Source organism: Lissotriton helveticus, chromosome 12 (genome assembly GCF_964261635.1).
Source record: "Lissotriton helveticus chromosome 12, aLisHel1.1, whole genome shotgun sequence".
Lineage (NCBI taxonomy): Eukaryota > Metazoa > Chordata > Amphibia > Caudata > Salamandridae > Lissotriton > Lissotriton helveticus.
Window position 1 is genome coordinate 134,160,479 of NC_136073.1, and position 22,644 is coordinate 134,183,122.

Consider the following 22,644-nt stretch of genomic DNA (forward strand, 5'->3'; position numbering starts at 1 on the left):
CTTCTGTAATATGGGCCATAGACTAAAAGCAGCACGAAAACAGAGTGCAATAGGGTCCCAAAAACTTGAGTGCCACATGAGAGTATGCATGAAAGCCTATCCTTTTCCAAACTAGAGATATACTCATGCAATTTTTGTTTTTAGGAGAGAATGTGCCTGCTGAAAAAAACATTATTTTTAAAAAGTGCATTGCAGAATACCAGGAATTTGCTGTGGGACACCTTGAAAACTTTCATACAGATTATTTGCACAAATCGTACAGTCAGTTGTTGTGGCCGAGTGGTTAAGGCGATGGACTAGAAATCCATCGGGGTCTCCCCGCGCATGTTCGAATACTGCCAACAACGAGAAACTTTTTAACATCGGCTACAATTTCAGAAGTTTACCTTTAGAATTTCTTCCATGTCAGTTTTATAAATAGATGGCTTATTTTGGTGTCACTATTGCCCTTTCACATATTTATTATCGCTACCCCTTTCATATCTTTGCTATAACTCTCGTCCTACATTAGCGCTGGTGCAAACACTTCAAATTATTATACCCTGGCTCTCTCAGTCATACCATTCATGCACTTGAAACTTACTTTACCAATAAAAGAAGCAAATAGAAAAATAAAACAAAAGTGCTTGCTGGATTAGGCTAACACACTTCATAAAACTGCATTTTCTTTTCTATTCTCCCCGTGTTACAAGCGTAACTGCTCCCTGTGTAATTTATCTTAGCCTGCTGTCCCAGGAAGAGAATTTTATCTACAGGCTCTTTCCGTGTTTTTTTCCTAGTCTTTCTTTCCCTTTTCTTAGATTTGTAACTGTTCCTTTATGTGCTCTATTTAGGCGCCATTAATCTCATTTGAGATCCTTGTACCTGCTGCTGTTTTCTCCACACCTCATACTGCCTTTTCCCTCTTTCTCTCTTTCTCTGAGGTTGGTGGCTACTTTCCAAAGCTTCTGATGCCCCAATGTTCCTTCATCTTGTTGTCAGACGTGAATTGGAAAAGCAACCAAATTAACAAGCCTTTACCACTCATACATGGCAGAGGTTTATACTTTAATTCAATGAGCTAAGAAAAGCGTGTTGTGGGGCCCCTACGAGCCATAGTGCTTGCTTCATCATAATTGGGCACGCAGTCATTAGCCACAGCTCTGATCATGGGTCACTGAGGTCAGTTTCAATAATTCCTCAAAAACCTAACCATGCAGTCCCCCCTAACTGTGTAGTTATCTTGCTTTACTGCTGTTTGTGTGATTAGCTGGGAGGAGCTCACGGCAGAATCCTCCCTATAAAAGTGTAGATGGACCGCTCCTTAACTCTTTCTTGCTTCACATACAGATGGCTTGAGGAGGTACAGGGGAGATGCAGGTCTACTAGACAGAATAGAAGATCTGCGCCAGGTGTGTTTCTCTGCATTGGTGTCCCATCACAGGCCCACAATTGTATGTGTGATCTTTGACTCCTGGCAGTTCACAAGCAGGCGGCCAGGAAACAGTTTCAGCCTATCAGCCACTGAGGAGACAAAGCCTTTGTATAAGAAATGAGGAAGCAATGAACACATTCAGCCTATCACAGGAGTTCCCTGAGTGTTCCGAATTATAAATTCTCCATGTCACTGTATGTTATTGAGCCCAAGTAGCTCGCCGTGATCGTATAGTGGTTGGTACTCTGCGTTGTGGCCGCAGCAACCTCGGTTCGAATCCGAGTCACGGCATTGTGGTTGGCAATGTCACGGCAGTTGGGTTTTTCTTTTACAGAATTACCAAATGTACCAGTTGTTTTTGTAAAATGTCTATTAAAACAGATCCTTTAAAATATTTAAACGATCTAACGACAAATTATTTAAACACACATGATTATAAGATGTAGCTATATTGTACCTACTGACATAAATTATCGTTCTTGAACCTATTTGCGGTGGGTGGAATGGAGCTCTCCCCCATGCCAATCAGAATGCAGTTGCAGTTGAGTGACCTGTGTTGTGGCTGTCTAGAGGGAATGCACAAATGTAGCTGTCTCGCAGCCCAATCCAGACGTCAATTGGAGATAGGTTTTCAGGCAAATAGAGCAGTAAGTGCAGAGAAATGCTCACTCTCTAAAAATGGCATCTATAAAACAGTAAAGGTAAATCCAACCTCACCAGTAAATAGGATTTATCAATAAATAAATAAAGCTTGTCCTCTCTGATATGGAATTACCCCTCAAAAAGTATAAGGGAATACCCAATGCTAACCTGTGAGAGGGGCAGACCTCACTGTAGTGAAAAATGTAATAGACTGTTTGGTACTACCAGGACATGCAAACTACCACAGTACATGTCTTACCTTTTACTTACATAGCATGATGCCCCTAGGACTACCTAGGGCCTACCTTAGGGGTTAATTATATGTAATAAAATTGGAGTTTAAGGCTTGGCAAGTAGTTTTAAATGGCAAGTCGAAGTGGCAGTACACTGCAGCACAGGCACTGCAGTAGCAGGCTTGAGACAGGTTTGAAATGCTACTTCTTTGGGCGGCACAATCAGTCCCTGGGTATATGGTATACAACTTTACAAGGGGCTTTCAAGTCAATTAAATCTGTCAGTCAGGTATACTCCAATTACACACATGATTAGGGAAGAAGCACGTGCACTTCAGCACTGATTAGTAGCGATAAAGTGATCAGAGACCTAAGGCCAACAAAAAGATACAGCAAAATGCGTAGGTGAAAAGCAATAAGGTAGGGTTGAGGCCACCTTAAGAATGCAAGGTCTAACAAAAACAAACTAAGAATAACATGAGTAAAACATCAGGTTTCTCTACGGCATTTGGTGAGACAAGTGCGCCTTCTTTTATCTTCCATAAATGCAATCTTTCCCTGACCACTTTATTATATAGCTCTTCAAGTAAAAAAGATAAAGCACTTACAAAGGAGCCTCAAATACTCAAAGATGGTAGACTTCTGTAATATGGGCCATAGACTAAAAGCAGCACGAAAACAGAGTGCAATAGGGTCCCAAAAACTTGAGTGCCACATGAGAGTATGCATGAAAGCCTATCCTTTTCCAAACTAGAGATATACTCATACAATTTTTGTGTTTAGGAGAGAATGTGCCTGCTGAAAAAAACATTATTTTTAAAAAGTGCATTTCAGAATACCAGGAATTTGCTGTGGGACTCCTTGAAAACTTTCATACAGATTATTTGCACCAAACTTACAGTCAGTTGTTGTGGCCGAGTGGTTAAGGCGATGGACTAGAAATCCATCGGGGTCTCCCCGCGCAGGTTCGAATCCTGCCAACAATGAGAAACTTTTTAACATCGGCTACAATTTCAGAAGTTAACCTTTAGAATTTCTTCCATGTCAGTTTTATAAATAGGTGGCTTATTTTGGTGTCACTATTGCCCTTTCACATATTTATTATCGCTACCCCTTTCATATCTTTGCTATAACTCTCGTCCTACATTAGCGCTGGTGCAAACACTTCAAATTATTATACCCTGGCTCTCTCAGTCATACCATTCATGCACTTGAAACTTACTTTACCAATAAAAGAAGCAAATAGAAAAATAAAACAAAAGTGCTTGCTGGATTAGGCAAACACACTTCATAAAACTGCATTTTCTTTTCTATTCTCCCCGTGTTACAAGCTTAACTGCTCCCTGTGTAATTTCTCTTAGCCTGCTGTCCCAGGAAGAGAATTTTATCTACAGGCTCTTTCCGTGTTTTTTTCCTAGTCTTTCTTTCCCTTTTCTTAGATTTGTGACTGTTCCTTTACGTGCTCTATTTAGGCGCCATTAATCTCATTTGAGCTCCTTGTACCTGCTGCTGTTTTCTCCACACCTCATACTGCCTTTTCCTTCTTTCTCTCTTTCTCTGAGGTTGGTGGCTACTTTCCAAAGCCTCTGATGCCCCAATGTTCCTTCATCTTGTTGTCAGACGTGAATTGGAAAAGCAACCAAATTAACAAGCCTTTACCACTCATACATGGCAGAGGTTTATACTTTAATTCAATGAGCTAAGAAAAGCGTGTTGTGGGGCCCCAACGAGGCATGGTGCTTGCTTCATCATAATTAGGGACGCAGTCATTAGCCACAGCTCTGATCATGGGTCACTGAGGTCAGTTTCAATAATTCCTCAAAAACCTAACCATGCAGTCCCCCCTAACTGTGTAGTTATCTTGCTTTACTGCTGTTTGTGTGATTAGCTGGGAGGAGCTCACGGCAGCATCCTCCCTATAAAAGTGTAGATGGAGCGCTCCTTAACTCTTTCTTGCTTCACATACAGATGGCTTGAGGAGGTACAGGGGAGATGCAGGTCTAATAGACAGAATAGAAGATCTGCGCCAGGTGTGTTTCTCTGCATTGGTGTCCCATCACAGGCCCACAAGTGTATGTGTGATCTTTGACTCCTGGCAGTTCACAAGCAGGAGGCCAGGAAACGGTTTCAGCCTATCAACCACTGAATAGACAAAGCCTTTATATAAGGAATGAGGAAGCAATGAACACATTCAGCCTATCACAGGAGTTCCCTGAGTGTTCAGAATTATAAACTCTCCATGTCACTGTATGATATTGAGCCCAAGTAGCTCGCCGTGATCGTATAGTGGTTAGTACTCTGCGTTGTGGCCGCAGCAACCTCGGTTCCAATCCGAGTCACGGCATTGTGGTTATTGCAAACACAACAGTGATGGACAGAATGTGGATCAATGTCACACATTCACCCCAGTCCAAAGATCTGGGCCCAAATCCATCGTTTTTCCACTCCACACCACCCTGGGTTAGACAATGGCGATATGCAAATCAGCGCTGACCCTGTGCCCCATGGGAAAAGTCCAGTCCGAACTACAAAAGCCATGTCCTTCCCAGAACGGAAACAAGCATCCGAGGACCGGCCCGGTTTCGAGGTAACACCTCTCATCAGCCCGGCTAGCTTGAATCCAGTGGTGTGGAGTGCCTTGGACTCACGTCTGAGCATCCCCAGTACACTTAGAGCGGTAATTGCAAACACAACAGTGATGGACAGAATGTGGATCAATGTCACACATTCACCCCAGTCCAAAGATCTGGATGTGGATGTGGAGTGGAAAAACGATGGATTTGGGCCCAGATCTTTGGACTGGGGTGAATGTGTGACATTGATCCACATTCTGTCCATCACTGTTGTGTTTGCAATTACCGCTCTAAGTGTACTGGGGATGCTCAGACGTGAGTCCCAGGCACTCCACACCACTTGAATCAAGCCAGCCGGGTTGATGAGAGGTGTTACCTCGAAACCGGGCCGGTCCTCGGATGCTTGTTTCCGTTCTGGGAAGGACATGGCTTTTGTAGTTCGGACTGGACTGTTCCCATGGGGCACAGGGTTAGCGCTGATTTGCATATCGCCATTGTCTAACCCAGGGTGGTGTGGAGTGGAAAAACGATGGATTTGGGCCCAGATCTTTGGACGGGGCTGAATGTGTGACATTGATCCACATTCTGTCCATCACTGTTGTGTTTGCAATTACCGCTCTAAGTGTACTGGGGATGCTCAAACGTGAGTCCCAGGCACTCCACACCACTGGAATCAAGCCAGCCGGGCTGATGAGAGGTGTTACCTCGAAACCGGGCCGGTCCTCGGATGCTTGTTTCCGTTCTGGGAAGGACATGGCTTTTGTAGTTCGGACTGGACTGTTCCCATGGGGCACAGGGTCAGCGCTGATTTGCATATCGCCATTGTCTAACCCAGGGTGGTGTAGAGTGGAAAAACGATGGATTTGGGCCCAGATCCTTGGACTGGGGTGAATGTGTGACATTGATCCACATTCTGTCCATCACTGTTGTGTTTGCAATTACCGCTCTAAGTGTACTGGGGATGCTCAGACGTGAGTCCCAGGCACTCCACACCACTGGAATCAAGCCAGCCGGGCTGATGAGAGGTGTTACCTCGAAACCGGGTCGGTCCTTGGATGCTTGTTTCCGTTCTGGGAAGGACATGGCTTTTGTAGTTCGGACTGGACTGTTCCCATGGGGCACAGGGTCAGCGCTGATTTGCATATCGCCATTGTCTAACCCAGGGTGGTGTGGAGTGGAAAAACGATGGATTTGGGAGCAGATCTTTTGACTGGGGTGAATGTGTGACATTGATCCACATTCTGTCCATCACTGTTGTGTTTGCAATTACCGCTCTAAGTGTACTGGGGATGCTCAGCCGTGAGTCCCAGGCACTCCACACCACTGGAATCAAGCCAGCCGGGCTGATGAGAGGTGTTACCTCGAAACCGGGCCGGTCCTCGGATGCTTGTTTCCGTTCTGGGAAGGACATGGCTTTTGTAGTTCAGACTGGACTGTTCCCATGGGGCACAGGGTCAGCGCTGATTTGCATATCGCCATTGTCTAACCCAGGGTGGTGTGGAGTGGAAAAACGATGGATTTGGGCCCAGATCTTTGGACTGGGGTGAATGTGTGACATTGATCCACATTCGGTCCATCACTGTTGTGTTTGCAATTACCGCTCTAAGTGTACTGGGGATGCTCAGACGTGAGTCCCAGGCACTCCACACCACTTGAATCAAGCCAGCCAGGCTGATGAGAGGTGTTACCTCGAAACCGGGCCGGTCCTCGGATGCTTGTTTCCGTTCTGGGAAGGACATGGCTTTTGTAGTTCGGACTGGACTGTTCCCATGGGGCACAGGGTTAGCGCTGATTTGCATATCGCCATTGTCTAACCCAGGGTGGTGTGGAGTGGAAAAACGATGGATTTGGGCCCAGATCTTTGGACTGGGGTGAATGTGTGACATTGATCCACATTCGGTCCATCACTGTTGTGTTTGCAATTACCGCTCTAAGTGTACTGGGGATGCTCAGACGTGAGTCCCAGGCACTCCACACCACTTGAATCAAGCCAGCCAGGCTGATGAGAGGTGTTACCTCGAAACCGGGCCGGTCCTCGGATGCTTGTTTCCGTTCTGGGAAGGACATGGCTTTTGTAGTTCGGACTGGACTGTTCCCATGGGGCACAGGGTCAGCGCTGATTTGCATATCGCCATTGTCTAACCCAGGGTGGTGTGGAGTGGAAAAACGATGGATTTGGGCCCAGATCTTTGGACTGGGGTGAATGTGTGACATTGATCCACATTCTGTCCATCACTGTTGTGTTTGCAATTACCGCTCTAAGTGTACTGGGGATGCTCAGACGTGAGTCCCAGGCACTCCACACCACTGGAATCAAGCCAGCCGGGCTGATGAGAGGTGTTACCTCGAAACCGGGCCGGTCCTCGGATGCTTGTTTCCGTTCTGGGAAGGACATGGCTTTTGTAGTTCGGACTGGACTGTTCCCATGGGGCACAGGGTCAGCGCTGATTTGCATATCGCCATTGTCTAACCCAGGGTGGTGTGGAGTGGAAAAACGATGGATTTGGGCCCAGATCTTTGGACTGGGGTGAATGTGTGACATTGATCCACATTCTGTCCATCACTGTTGTGTTTGCAATTACCGCTCTAAGTGTACTGGGGATGCTCAAACGTGAGTCCCAGGCACTCCACACCACTGGAATCAAGCCAGCCGGGCTGATGAGAGGTGTTACCTCGAAACCGGGCCGGTCCTCGGATGCTTGTTTCCGTTCTGGGAAGGACATGGCTTTTGTAGTTCGGACTGGACTGTTCCCATGGGGCACAGGGTTAGCGCTGATTTGCATATCGCCATTGTCTAACCCAGGGTGGTGTGGAGTGGAAAAACGATGGATTTGGGCCCAGATCTTTGGACTGGGGTGAATGTGTGACATTGATCCACATTCTGTCCATCACTGTTGTGTTTGCAATTACCGCTCTAAGTGTACTGGGGATGCTCAGACGTGAGTCCCAGGCACTCCACACCACTGGAATCAAGCCAGCCGGGCTGATGAGAGGTGTTACCTCGAAACCGGGCCGGTCCTCGGATGCTTGTTTCCGTTCTGGGAAGGACATGGCTTTTGTAGTTCGGACTGGACTGTTCCCATGGGGCACAGGGTCAGCGCTGATTTGCATATCGCCATTGTCTAACCCAGGGTGGTGTGGAGTGGAAAAACGATGGATTTGGGCCCAGATCTTTGGACTGGGGTGAATGTGTGACATTGATCCACATTCTGTCCATCACTGTTGTGTTTGCAATTACCGCTCTAAGTGTACTGGGGATGCTCAGACGTGAGTCCCAGGCACTCCACACCACTTGAATCAAGCCAGCCGGGTTGATGAGAGGTGTTACCTCGAAACCGGGCCGGTCCTCGGATGCTTGTTTCCGTTCTGGGAAGGACATGGCTTTTGTAGTTCGGACTGGACTGTTCCCATGGGGCACAGGGTTAGCGCTGATTTGCATATCGCCATTGTCTAACCCAGGGTGGTGTGGAGTGGAAAAACGATGGATTTGGGCCCAGATCTTTGGACGGGGCTGAATGTGTGACATTGATCCACATTCTGTCCATCACTGTTGTGTTTGCAATTACCGCTCTAAGTGTACTGGGGATGCTCAAACGTGAGTCCCAGGCACTCCACACCACTGGAATCAAGCCAGCCGGGCTGATGAGAGGTGTTACCTCGAAACCGGGCCGGTCCTCGGATGCTTGTTTCCGTTCTGGGAAGGACATGGCTTTTGTAGTTCGGACTGGACTGTTCCCATGGGGCACAGGGTCAGCGCTGATTTGCATATCGCCATTGTCTAACCCAGGGTGGTGTAGAGTGGAAAAACGATGGATTTGGGCCCAGATCCTTGGACTGGGGTGAATGTGTGACATTGATCCACATTCTGTCCATCACTGTTGTGTTTGCAATTACCGCTCTAAGTGTACTGGGGATGCTCAGACGTGAGTCCCAGGCACTCCACACCACTGGAATCAAGCCAGCCGGGCTGATGAGAGGTGTTACCTCGAAACCGGGTCGGTCCTTGGATGCTTGTTTCCGTTCTGGGAAGGACATGGCTTTTGTAGTTCGGACTGGACTGTTCCCATGGGGCACAGGGTCAGCGCTGATTTGCATATCGCCATTGTCTAACCCAGGGTGGTGTGGAGTGGAAAAACGATGGATTTGGGCCCAGATCTTTGGACTGGGGTGAATGTGTGACATTGATCCACATTCTGTCCATCACTGTTGTGTTTGCAATTACCGCTCTAAGTGTACTGGGGATGCTCAGCCGTGAGTCCCAGGCACTCCACACCACTGGAATCAAGTCAGCCGGGCTGATGAGAGGTGTTACCTCGAAACCGGGCCGGTCCTCGGATGCTTGTTTCCGTTCTGGGAAGGACATGGCTTTTGTAGTTCAGACTGGACTGTTCCCATGGGGCACAGGGTCAGCGCTGATTTGCATATCGCCATTGTCTAACCCAGGGTGGTGTGGAGTGGAAAAACGATGGATTTGGGCCCAGATCTTTGGACTGGGGTGAATGTGTGACATTGATCCACATTCTGTCCATCACTGTTGTGTTTGCAATTACCGCTCTAAGTGTACTGGGGATGCTCAGACGTGAGTCCCAGGCACTCCACACCACTTGAATCAAGCCAGCCAGGCTGATGAGAGGTGTTACCTCGAAACCGGGCCGGTCCTCGGATGCTTGTTTCCGTTCTGGGAAGGACATGGCTTTTGTAGTTCGGACTGGACTGTTCCCATGGGGCACAGGGTTAGCGCTGATTTGCATATCGCCATTGTCTAACCCAGGGTGGTGTGGAGTGGAAAAACGATGGATTTGGGCCCAGATCTTTGGACGGGGCTGAATGTGTGACATTGATCCACATTCTGTCCATCACTGTTGTGTTTGCAATTACCGCTCTAAGTGTACTGGGGATGCTCAAACGTGAGTCCCAGGCACTCCACACCACTGGAATCAAGCCAGCCGGGCTGATGAGAGGTGTTACCTCGAAACCGGGCCGGTCCTCGGATGCTTGTTTCCGTTCTGGGAAGGACATGGCTTTTGTAGTTCGGACTGGACTGTTCCCATGGGGCACAGGGTCAGCGCTGATTTGCATATCGCCATTGTCTAACCCAGGGTGGTGTAGAGTGGAAAAACGATGGATTTGGGCCCAGATCTTTGGACTGGGGTGAATGTGTGACATTGATCCACATTCTGTCCATCCCTGTTGTGTTTGCAATTACCGCTCTAAGTGTACTGGGGATGCTCAGACGTGAGTCCCAGGCACTCCACACCACTGGAATCAAGCCAGCCGGGCTGATGAGAGGTGTTACCTCGAAACCGGGTCGGTCCTCGGATGCTTGTTTCCGTTCTGGGAAGGACATGGCTTTTGTAGTTCGGACTGGATTGTTCCCATGGGGCACAGGGTCAGCGCTGATTTGCATATCGCCATTGTCTAACCCAGGGTGGTGTGGAGTGGAAAAACGATGGATTTGGGCCCAGATCTTTGGACTGGGGTGAATGTGTGACATTGATCCACATTCTGTCCATCACTGTTGTGTTTGCAATTACTGCTCTAAGTGTACTGGGGATGCTCAGACGTGAGTCCCAGGCACTCCACACCACTGGAATCAAGCCAGCCGGGCTGATGAGAGGTGTTACCTCGAAACCGGGCCGGTCCTCGGATGCTTGTTTCCGTTCTGGGAAGGACATGGCTTTTGTAGTTCGGACTGGACTGTTCCCATGGGGCACAGGGTCAGCGCTGATTTGCATATCGCCATTGTCTAACCCAGGGTGGTGTGGAGTGGAAAAACGATGGATTTGGGCCCAGATCTTTGGACTGGGGTGAATGTGTGACATTGATCCACATTCTGTCCATCACTGTTGTGTTTGCAATTACCGCTCTAAGTGTACTGGGGATGCTCAGACGTGAGTCCCAGGCACTCCACACCACTGGAATCAAGCCAGCCGGGCTGATGAGAGGTGTTACCTCGAAACCGGGCCGGTCCTCGGATGCTTGTTTCCGTTCTGGGAAGGACATGGCTTTTGTAGTTCGGACTGGACTGTTCCCATGGGGCACAGGGTCAGCGCTGATTTGCATACCGCCATTGTCTAACCCAGGGTGGTGTGGAGTGGAAAAACGATGGATTTGGGCCCAGATCTTTGGACTGGGGTGAATGTGTGACATTGATCCACATTCTGTCCATCACTGTTGTGTTTGCAATTACCGCTCTAAGTGTACTGGGGATGCTCAGACGTGAGTCCCAGGCACTCCACACCACTGGAATCAAGCCAGCCGGGCTGATGAGAGGTGTTACCTCGAAACCGGGCCGGTCCTCGGATGCTTGTTTCCGTTCTGGGAAGGACATGGCTTTTGTAGTTCGGACTGGACTGTTCCCATGGGGCACAGGGTCAGCGCTGATTTGCATATCGCCATTGTCTAACCCAGGGTGGTGTGGAGTGGAAAAACGATGGATTTGGGCCCAGATCTTTGGACTGGGGTGAATGTGTGACATTGATCCACATTCTGTCCATCACTGTTGTGTTTGCAATTACCGCTCTAAGTGTACTGGGGATTCTCAGACGTGAGTCCCAGGCACTCCACACCACTGGAATCAAGCCAGCCGGGATGATGAGAGGTGTTACCTCGAAACCGGGCCGGTCCTCGGATGCTTGTTTCCGTTCTGGGAAGGACATGGCTTTTGTAGTTCGGACTGGACTGTTCCCATGGGGCACAGGGTCAGCGCTGATTTGCATATCGCCATTGTCTAACCCAGGGTGGTGTGGAGTGGAAAAACGATGGATTTGGGCCCAGATCTTTGGACTGGGGTGAATGTGTGACATTGATCCACATTCTGTCCATCACTGTTGTGTTTGCAATTACCGCTCTAAGTGTACTGGGGATTCTCAGACGTGAGTCCCAGGCACTCCACACCACTGGAATCAAGCCAGCCGGGATGATGAGAGGTGTTACCTCGAAACCGGGCCGGTCCTCGGATGCTTGTTTCCGTTCTGGGAAGGACATGGCTTTTGTAGTTCGGACTGGACTGTTCCCATGGGGCACAGGGTCAGCGCTGATTTGCATATCGCCATTGTCTAACCCAGGGTGGTGTGGAGTGGAAAAACGATGGATTTGGGCCCAGATCTTTGGACTGGGGTGAATGTGTGACATTGATCCACATTCTGTCCATCACTGTTGTGTTTGCAATTACCGCTCTAAGTGTACTGGGGATGCTCAGACGTGAGTCCCAGGCACTCCACACCACTGGAATCAAGCCAGCCGGGCTGATGAGAGGTGTTACCTCGAAACCGGGCCGGTCCTCGGATGCTTGTTTCCGTTCTGGGAAGGACATGGCTTTTGTAGTTCGGACTGGACTGTTCCCATGGGGCACAGGGTCAGCGCTGATTTGCATATCGCCATTGTCTAACCCAGGGTGGTGTGGAGTGGAAAAACAATGGATTTGGGCCCAGATCTTTGGACTGGGGTGAATGTGTGACATTGATCCACATTCTGTCCATCACTGTTGTGTTTGCAATTACCGCTCTAAGTGTACTGGGGATGCTCAGACGTGAGTCCCAGGCACTCCACACCACTGGAATCAAGCCAGCCGGGCTGATGAGAGGTGTTACCTCGAAACCGGGCCGGTCCTCGGATGCTTGTTTCCGTTCTGGGAAGGACATGGCTTTTGTAGTTCGGACTGGACTGTTCCCATGGGGCACAGGGTCAGCGCTGATTTGCATATCGCCATTGTCTAACCCAGGGTGGTGTGGAGTGGAAAAACGATGGATTTGGGCCCAGATCTTTGGACTGGGGTGAATGTGTGACATTGATCCACATTCTGTCCATCACTGTTGTGTTTGCAATTACCACTCTAAGTGTACTGGGGATGCTCAGACGTGAGTCCCAGGCACTCCACACCACTGGAATCAAGCCAGCCGGGCTGATGAGAGGTGTTACCTCGAAACCGGGCCGGTCCTCGGATGCTTGTTTCCGTTCTGGGAAGGACATGGCTTTTGTAGTTCGGACTGGACTGTTCCCATGGGGCACAGGGTCAGCGCTGATTTGCATATCGCCATTGTCTAACCCAGGGTGGTGTGGAGTGGAAAAACGATGGATTTGGGCCCAGATCTTTGGACTGGGGTGAATGTGTGACATTGATCCACATTCTGTCCATCACTGTTGTGTTTGCAATTACGGCATTGTGGTTGGCAATGTCACAGCAGTTGGGTTTTTCTTTTACAGAATTTCCAAATGTACCAGTTGTTTTTGTAAAATGTCTATTAAAAACAGATCCTTTAAAATATTTAAACGATCTAACGACAAATTATTTAAACACACATGATTATAAGATGTAGCTATATTGTACCTACTGACATAAATTATCGTTCTTGAACCTATTTGCGGTGGGGGGAATGGAGCTCTCCCCATGCCAATCAGAATGCAGTTGCAGTTGAGTGACCTGTGTTGTGGCTGTCTAGAGGGAATGCACAAATGTAGCTGTCTCGCAGCCCAATCCAGACGTCAATTGGAGACAGGTTTTCAGGCAAATAGAGCAGTAAGTGCAGAGAAATGCTCACTCTCTAAAAATGGCATTTATAAAATAGTAAAGTTAAATCCAACCTCACCAGTAAATAGGATTTATCAATAAATAAATAAAGCTTCGCCTCTCTGATATGGAATTACCCCCCAAAAAGTATACGGGAATACCCAATGCTAACCTATGAGAGGGGCAGACCTCACTGTTGTGAAAAATGTAATAGACTGTTTGGTACTACCAGGACATGCAAACTACCACAGTACATGTCTTACCTTTTACTTACATAGCATGATGCCCCTAGGACTACCTAGGGCCTACCTTAGGGGTTAATTATATGTAATAAAATTGGAGTTTAAGGCTTGGCAAGTAGTTTTAAATGGCAAGTCGAAGTGGCAGTACACTGCAGCACAGGCACTGCAGTAGCAGGCTTGAGACAGGTTTGAAATGCTACTTCTTTGGGCGGCACAATCAGTCCCTGGGTATATGGTATACCACTTTACAAGGGGCTTTCAAGTCAATTAAATCTGTCAGTCAGGTATACTCCAATTACACACATGATTAGGGAAGAAGCACGTGCACTTCAGCACTGATTAGTAGCGATAAAGTGATCAGAGTCCTAAGGCCAACAAAAAGATACAGCAAAATGCGTAGGTGAAAAGCAATAAGGTAGGGTTCAGGCCACCTTAAGAATGCAAGGTCTAACAAAAACAAACTAAGGATAACATGAGTAAAACATCAGGTATCTCTACGGCATTTGGTGAGACAAGTGTGCCTTCTTTTATCTTCCATAAATGCAATCTTTCCCTGACCCCTTTATTATATAGCTCTTCAAGTAAGAAAGATAAAGCACTTACAAAGGAGCCTCAAATACTCAAAGATGGTAGACTTCTGTAATATGGGCCATAGACTAAAAGCAGCACGAACACGGAGTGCAATAGGGTCCCAAAAACTTGAGTGCCACATGAGAGTATGCATGAAAGCCTATCCTTTTCCAAACTAGAGATATACTCATGCAATTTTTGTTTTTAGGAGAGAATGTGCCTGCTGAAAAAAACATTATTTTTAAAAAGTGCATTGCACAATACCAGGAATTTGCTGTGGGACACCTTGAAAACTTTCATACAGATTATTTGCACCAAACTTACAGTCAGTTGTTGTGACCGAGTGGTTAAGGCGATGGACTAGAAATCCATCGGGGTCTCCCCGCGCAGGTTCGAATCCTGCCAACAACGAGAAACTTTTTAACATCGGCTACAATTTCAGAAGTTAACCTTTAGAATTTCTTCCATGTCAGTTTTATAAATAGGTGGCTTATTTTGGTGTCACTATTGCCCTTTCACATATTTATTATTGCTACCCCTTTCATATCTTTGCTATAACTCTCGTCCTACATTAGCGCTGGTGCAAACATTTCAAATTATTATACCCTGGCTCTCTCAGTCATACCATTCATGCACTTGAAACTTACTTTACCAATAAAAGAAGCAAATAGAAAAATAAAACAAAAGTGCTTGCTGGATTAGGCAAACACACTTCATAAAACTGCTTTTCTTTTCTATTCTCCCCGTGTTACAAGCTTAACTGCTCCCTGTGTAATTTATCTTAGCCTGCTGTCCCAGGAAGAGAATTTTATCTACAGGCTCTTTCCGTGTTTTTTTCCTAGTCTTTCTTTTCCTTTTCTTAGATTTGTAACTGTTCCTTTACGTGCTCTATTTAGGCGCCATTAATCTCATTTGAGCTCCTTGTACCTGCTGCGGTTTTCTCCACACCTCATACTGCCTTTTCCTTCTTTCTCTCTTTCCCTGAGGTTGGTGGCTACTTTCCAAAGCTTCTGATGCCCCAATGTTCCTTCATCTTGTTGTCAGACGTGAATTGGAAAAGCAACCAAATTAACAAGCCTTTACCACTCATACATGGCAGAGGTTTATACTTTAATTCAATGAGCTAAGAAAAGCGTGTTGTGGGGCCCCTACGAGCCATGGTGCTTGCTTCATCATAATTAGGGACGCAGTCATTAGCCACAGCTCTGATCATGGGTCACTGAGGTCAGTTTCAATAATTCCTCAAAAACCTAACCATGCAGTCCCCCCTAACTGTGTAGTTATCTTGCTTTACTGCTGTTTGTGTGATTAGCTAGGAGGAGCTCACGGCAGCATCCTCCCTATAAAAGTGTAGATGGACCGCTCCTTAACTCTTTCTTGCTTCACATACAGATGGCTTGAGGAGGTACAGGGGAAATGCAGGTCTAATAGACAGAATAGAAGATCTGCGCCAGGTGTGTTTCTCTGCATTGGTGTCCCATCACAGGCCCACAAGTGTATGTGTGGTCTTTGACTCCTGGCAGTTCACAAGCAGGCGGCCAGGAAACGGTTTCAGCCTATTAACCACTGAGGAGACAAAGCCTTTGTATATGGAATGAGGAAGCAATGAACACATTCAGCCTATCACAGGAGTTCCCTGAGTGTTCAGAATTATAAACTCTCCATGTCACTGTATGATATTGAGCCCAAGTAGCTTGCCGTGATCGTATAGTGGTTAGTACTCTGCGTTGTGGCTGCAGCAACCTCGGTTCGAATCCGAGTCACGGCATTGTGGTTGGCAATGTCACAGCAGTTGGGTTTTTCTTTTACAGAATTACCAAATGTACCAGTTGTTTTTGTAAAATGTCTATTAAAAACAGATCCTTTAAAATATTTAAACAATCTAACGACAAATTATTTAAACACACATGATTATAAGATGTAGCTATATTGTACCTACTGACATAAATTATCGTTCTTGAACCTATTTGCGGTGGGGGGAATGGAGCTCTCCCCATGCCAATCAGAATGCAGTTGCAGTTGAGTGACCTGTGTTGTGGCTGTCTAGAGGGAATGCACAAATGTAGCTGTCTCGCAGCCCAATCCAGACGTCAATTGGAGACAGGTTTTCAGGCAAATAGAGCAGTAAGTGCAGAGAAATGCTCACTCTCTAAAAATGGCATTTATAAAAGAGTAAAGTTAAATCCAACCTCACCAGTAAATAGGATTTATCAATAAATAAATAAAGCTTCTCCTCTCTGATATGGAATTACCCCCCAAAAAGTATAAGGGAATACCCAATGCTAACCTATGAGAGGGGCAGACCTCACTGTAGTGAAAAATGTAATAGACTGTTTGGTACTACCAGGACATGCAAACTACCACAGTACATGTCTTACCTTTTACTTACATAGCATGATGCCCCTAGGACTACCTAGGGCCTACCTTAGGGGTTAATTATATGTAATAAAATTGGAGTTTAAGGCTTGGCAAGTAGTTTTAAATGGCAAGTCGAAGTGGCAGTACACTGCAGCACAGGCACTGCAGTAGCAGGCTTGAGACAGGTTTGAAATGCTACTTCTTTAGGCGGCACAATCAGTCCCTGGGTATATGGTATACCACTTTACAAGGGGCTTTCAAGTCAATTAAATCTGTCAGTCAGGTATACTCCAATTACACACATGATTAGGGAAGAAGCACGTGCACTTCAGCACTGATTAGTAGCGATAAAGTGATCAGAGTCCTAAGGCCAACAAAAAGATACAGCAAAATGCGTAGGTGAAAAGCAATAAGGTAGGGTTCAGGCCACCTTAAGAATGCAAGGTCTAACAAAAACAAACTAAGGATAACATGAGTAAAACATCAGGTATCTCTACGTCATTTGGTGAGACAAGTGTGCCTTCTTTTATCTTCCATAAATGCAATCTTTCCCTGACCCCTTTATTATATAGCTCTTCAAGTAAGAAAGATAAAGCACTTACAAAGGAGCCTCAAATACTCAAAGATGGTAGACTTCTGTAATATGGGCCATAGACTAAAAGCAGCACGAGCACAGAGTTCAATAGGGTCCCAAAAACTTGAGTGCCACATGAGAGTATGCATGAAAGCCTATCCTTTTCCAAACTAGAGATATACTCATGCAATTTTTGTTTTTAGGAGAGAATGTGCCAGCTGAAAAAAACATTATTTTTAAAAAGTGCATTGCAGAATACCAGGAATTTGCTGTGGGACACCTTGAAACTTTCATACAGATTATTTGCACAAAACTTACAGTCAGTTGTTTTGGCCGAGTGGTTAAGGCGATGGACTAGAAATCCATTGGGGTCTCCCCGCGCAGGTTCGAATCCTGCCAACAACGAGAACCTTTTTAACATCGGCTACAATTTCAGAAGTTAAACTTTAGAATTTCTTCCATGTCAGTTTTATAAATAGGTGGCTTATTTTGGTGTCACTATTGCCCTTTCACATATTTATTATCGCTACCCCTTTCATATCTTTGCTATAACTCTCGTCCTACATTAGCGCTGGTGCAAACACTTCAAATTATTATACCCTGGCTCTCTCAGTCATACCATTCATGCACTTGAAACTTACTTTACCAATAAAAGAAGCAAATAGAAAAATAAAACAAAAGTGCTTGCTGGATTAGGCTAACACACTTCATAAAACTGCATTTTCTTTTCTATTCTCCCCGTGTTACAAGCGTAACTGCTCCCTGTGTAATTTATCTTAGCCTGCTGTCCCAGGAAGAGAATTTTATCTACAGGCTCTTTCCGTGTTTTTTTCCTAGTCTTTCTTTCCCTTTTCTTAGATTTGTAACTGTTCCTTTATGTGCTCTATTTAGGCGCCATTAATCTCATTTGAGATCCTTGTACCTGCTGCTGTTTTCTCCACACCTCATACTGCCTTTTCCCTCTTTCTCTCTTTCTCTGAGGTTGGTGGCTACTTTCCAAAGCTTCTGATGCCCCAATGTTCCTTCATCTTGTTGTCAGACGTGAATTGGAAAAGCAACCAAATTAACAAGCCTTTACCACTCATACATGGCAGAGGTTTATACTTTAATTCAATGAGCTAAGAAAAGCGTGTTGTGGGGCCCCTACGAGCCATGGTGCTTGCTTCATCATAATTGGGCACGCAGTCATTAGCCACATCTCTGATCATGGGTCACTGAGGTCAGTTTCAATAATTCCTCAAAAACCTAACCATGCAGTCCCCCCTAACTGTGTAGTTATCTTGCTTTACTGCTGTTTGTGTGATTAGCTGGGAGGAGCTCACGGCAGAATCCTCCCTATAAAAGTGTAGATGGACCGCTCCTTAACTCTTTCTTGCTTCACATACAGATGGCTTGAGGAGGTACAGGGGAGATGCAGGTCTACTAGACAGAATAGAAGATCTGCGCCAGGTGTGTTTCTCTGCATTGGTGTCCCATCACAGGCCCACAAGTGTATGTGTGATCTTTGACTCCTGGCAGTTCACAAGCAGGCGGCCAGGAAACAGTTTCAGCCTATCAGCCACTGAGGAGACAAAGCCTTTGTATAAGAAATGAGGAAGCAAAGAACACATTTAGCCTATCACAGGAGTTCCCTGAGTGTTCCGAATTATAAATTCTCCATGTCACTGTATGTTATTGAGCCCAAGTAGCTCGCCGTGATCGTATAGTGGTTGGTACCCTGCGTTGTGGCCGCAGCAACCTCGGTTCGAATCCGAGTCACGGCATTGTGGTTGGCAATGTCACGGCAGTTGGGTTTTTCTTTTACAGAATTACCAAATGTACCAGTTGTTTTTGTAAAATGTCTATTAAAACAGATCCTTTAAAATATTTAAACGATCTAACGACAAATTATTTAAACACACATGATTATAAGATGTAGCTATATTGTACCTACTGACATAAATTATCGTTCTTGAACCTATTTGCGGTGGGTGGAATGGAGCTCTCCCCCATGCCAATCAGAATGCAGTTGCAGTTGAGTGACCTGTGTTGTGGCTGTCTAGAGGGAATGCACAAATGTAGCTGTCTCGCAGCCCAATCCAGACGTCAATTGGAGATAGGTTTTCAGGCAAATAGAGCAGTAAGTGCAGAGAAATGCTCACTCTCTAAAAATGGCATCTATAAAATAGTAAAGGTAAATCCAACCTCACCAGTAAATAGGATTTATCAATAAATAAATAAAGCTTCTCCTCTCTGATATGGAATTACCCCTCAAAAAGTATAAGGGAATACCCAATGTTAACCTATGAGAGGGGCAGACCTCACTGTAGTGAAAAATGTAATAGACTGTTTGGTACTACCAGGACATGCAAACTACCACAGTACATGTCTTACCTTTTACTTACATAGCATGATGCCCCTAGGACTACCTAGGGCCTACCTTAGGGGTTAATTATATGTAATAAAATTGGAGTTTAAGGCTTGGCAAGTAGTTTTAAATGGCAAGTCGAAGTGGCAGTACACTGCAGCACAGGCACTGCAGTAGCAGGCTTGAGACAGGTTTGAAATGCTACTTCTTTGGGCGGCACAATCAGTCCCTGGGTATATGGTATACAACTTTACAAGGGGCTTTCAAGTCAATTAAATCTGTCAGTCAGGTATACTCCAATTACACACATGATTAGGGAAGAAGCACGTGCACTTCAGCACTGATAAGTAGCGATAAAGTGATCAGAGACCTAAGGCCAACAAAAAGATACAGCAAAATGCGTAGGTGAAAAGCAATAAGGTAGGGTTCAGGCCACCTTAAGAATGCAAGGTCTAACAAAAACAAACTAAGGATAACATGAGTAAAACATCAGGTATCTCTACGGCATTTGGTGAGACAAGTGTGCCTTCTTTTATCTTCCATAAATGCAATCTTTCCCTGACCCCTTTATTATATAGCTCTTCAAGTAAGAAAGATAAAGCACTTACAAAGGAGCCTCAAATACTCAAAGATGGTAGACTTCTGTAATATGGGCGATAGACTAAAAGCAGCACGAACACGGAGTGCAATAGGGTCCCAAAAACTTGAGTGCCACATGAGAGTATGCATGAAAGCCTATCCTTTTCCAAACTAGAGATATACTCATGCAATTTTTGTTTTTAGGAGAGAATGTGCCTGCTGAAAAAAACATTATTTTTTAAAAGTGCATTGCACAATACCAGTAATTTGCTGTGGGACACCTTGAAAACTTTCATACAGATTATTTGCACCAAACTTACAGTCAGTTGTTGTGACCGAGTGGTTAAGGCGATGGACTAGAAATCCATCGGGGTCTCCCCGCGCAGGTTCGAATCCTGCCAACAACAAGAAACTTTTTAACATCGGCTACAATTTCAGAAGTTAACCTTTAGAATTTCTTCCATGTCAGTTTTATAAATAGGTGGCTTATTTTGGTGTCACTATTGCCCTTTCACATATTTATTATTGCTACCCCTTTCATATCTTTGCTATAACTCTCGTCCTACATTAGCGCTGGTGCAAACATTTCAAATTATTATACCCTGGCTCTCTCAGTCATACCATTCATGCACTTGAAACTTACTTTACCAATAAAAGAAGCAAATAGAAAAATAAAACAAAAGTGCTTGCTGGATTAGGCAAACACACTTCATAAAACTGCTTTTCTTTTCTATTCTCCCCGTGTTACAAGCTTAACTGCTCCCTGTGTAATTTATCTTAGCCTGCTGTCCCAGGAAGAGAATTTTATCTACAGGCTCTTTCCGTGTTTTTTTCCTAGTCTTTCTTTCCCTTTTCTTAGATTTGTAACTGTTCCTTTACGTGCTCTATTTAGGCGCCATTAATCTCATTTGAGCTCCTTGTACCTGCTGCTGTTTTCTCCACACCTCATACTGCCTTTTCCTTCTTTCTCTCTTTCCCTGAGGTTGGTGGCTACTTTCCAAAGCTTCTGATGCCCCAATGTTCCTTCATCTTGTTGTCAGACGTGAATTGGAAAAGCAACCAAATTAACAAGCCTTTACCACTCATACATGGCAGAGGTTTATACTTTAATTCAATGAGCTAAGAAAAGCGTGTTGTGGGGCCCCTACGAGCCATGGTGCTTGCTTCATCATAATTAGGGACGCAGTCATTAGCCACAGCTCTGATCATGGGTCACTGAGGTCAGTTTCAATAATTCCTCAAAAACCTAACCATGCAGTCCCCCCTAACTGTGTAGTTATCTTGCTTTACTGCTGTTTGTGTGATTAGCTAGGAGGAGCTCACGGCAGCATCCTCCCTATAAAAGTGTAGATGGACCGCTCCTTAACTCTTTCTTGCTTCACATACAGATGGCTTGAGGAGGTACAGGGGAGATGCAGGTCTAATAGACAGAATAGAAGATCTGCGCCAGGTGTGTTTCTCTGCATTGGTGTCCCATCACAGGCCCACAAGTGTATGTGTGATCTTTGACTCCTGGCAGTTCACAAGCAGGAGGCCAGGAAACGGTTTCAGCCTATCAACCACTGAGGAGACAAAGCCTTTATATAAGGAATGAGGAAGCAATGAAAACATTCAGCCTATCACAGGAGTTCCCTGAGTGTTCAGAATTATAAACTCTCCATGTCACTGTATGATATTGAGCCCAAGTAGCTTGCCGTGATCGTATAGTGGTTAGTACTCTGCGTTGTGGCTGCAGCAACCTCGGTTCGAATCCGAGTCACGGCATTGTGGTTGGCAATGTCACAGCAGTTGGGTTTTTCTTTTACAGAATTACCAAATGTACCAGTTGTTTTTGTAAAATGTCTATTAAAAACAGATCCTTTAAAATATTTAAACGATCTAACGACAAATTATTTAAACACACATGATTATAAGATGTAGCTATATTGTACCTACTGACATAAATTATCGTTCTTGAACCTATTTGCGGTGGGGGGAATGGAGCTCTCCCCATGCCAATCAGAATGCAGTTGCAGTTGAGTGACCTGTGTTGTGGCTGTCTAGAGGGAATGCACAAATGTAGCTGTCTCGCAGCCCAATCCAGACGTCAATTGGAGACAGGTTTTCAGGCAAATAGAGCAGTAAGTGCAGAGAAATGCTCACTCTCTAAAAATGGCATTTATAAAAGAGTAAAGTTAAATCCAACCTCACCAGTAAATAGGATTTATCAATAAATAAATAAAGCTTCTCCTCTCCTTTATGGAATTACCCCCCAAAAAGTATAAGGGAATACCCAATGCTAACCTATGAGAGGGGCAGACCTCACTGTAGTGAAAAATGTAATAGACTGTTTGGTACTACCAGGACATGCAAACTACCACAGTACATGTCTTACCTTTTACTTACATAGCATGATGCCCCTAGGACTACCTAGGGCCTACCTTAGGGGTTAATTATATGTAATAAAATTGGAGTTTAAGGCTTGGCAAGTAGTTTTAAATGGCAAGTCGAAGTGGCAGTACACTGCAGCACAGGCACTGCAGTAGCAGGCTTGAGACAGGTTTGAAATGCTACTTCTTTGGGCGGCACAATCAGTCCCTGGGTATATGGTATACCACTTTACA

At 45.5% G+C, this 22,644-nt stretch overlaps 7 non-coding genes across 7 annotated transcripts; all 7 read left to right on the top strand.

Moving 5' to 3' along the window:
- The first annotated feature begins 265 nt into the window (after positions 1–265).
- On the top strand, positions 266–347 carry TRNAS-AGA (transfer RNA serine (anticodon AGA)). The gene has a single exon. It is a non-coding gene; the product is annotated as a tRNA-Ser (tRNA).
- Positions 348–3,193: 2,846 nt separating this feature from the next.
- On the top strand, positions 3,194–3,275 carry TRNAS-AGA (transfer RNA serine (anticodon AGA)). Its single transcript has one exon. It is a non-coding gene; the product is annotated as a tRNA-Ser (tRNA).
- An 11,237-nt stretch (positions 3,276–14,512) lies between these two features.
- TRNAS-AGA (transfer RNA serine (anticodon AGA)) lies at positions 14,513–14,594 on the top strand. Its single transcript has one exon. It is a non-coding gene; the product is annotated as a tRNA-Ser (tRNA).
- A 1,285-nt stretch (positions 14,595–15,879) lies between these two features.
- TRNAH-GUG (transfer RNA histidin (anticodon GUG)) lies at positions 15,880–15,951 on the top strand. Its single transcript has one exon. It is a non-coding gene; the product is annotated as a tRNA-His (tRNA).
- Positions 15,952–17,438: 1,487 nt separating this feature from the next.
- TRNAS-AGA (transfer RNA serine (anticodon AGA)) lies at positions 17,439–17,520 on the top strand. Its single transcript has one exon. It is a non-coding gene; the product is annotated as a tRNA-Ser (tRNA).
- A 2,846-nt stretch (positions 17,521–20,366) lies between these two features.
- Positions 20,367–20,448, top strand: TRNAS-AGA (transfer RNA serine (anticodon AGA)). Its single transcript has one exon. It is a non-coding gene; the product is annotated as a tRNA-Ser (tRNA).
- Positions 20,449–21,733: 1,285 nt separating this feature from the next.
- Positions 21,734–21,805, top strand: TRNAH-GUG (transfer RNA histidin (anticodon GUG)). Its single transcript has one exon. It is a non-coding gene; the product is annotated as a tRNA-His (tRNA).
- Positions 21,806–22,644: the final 839 nt, after the last annotated feature.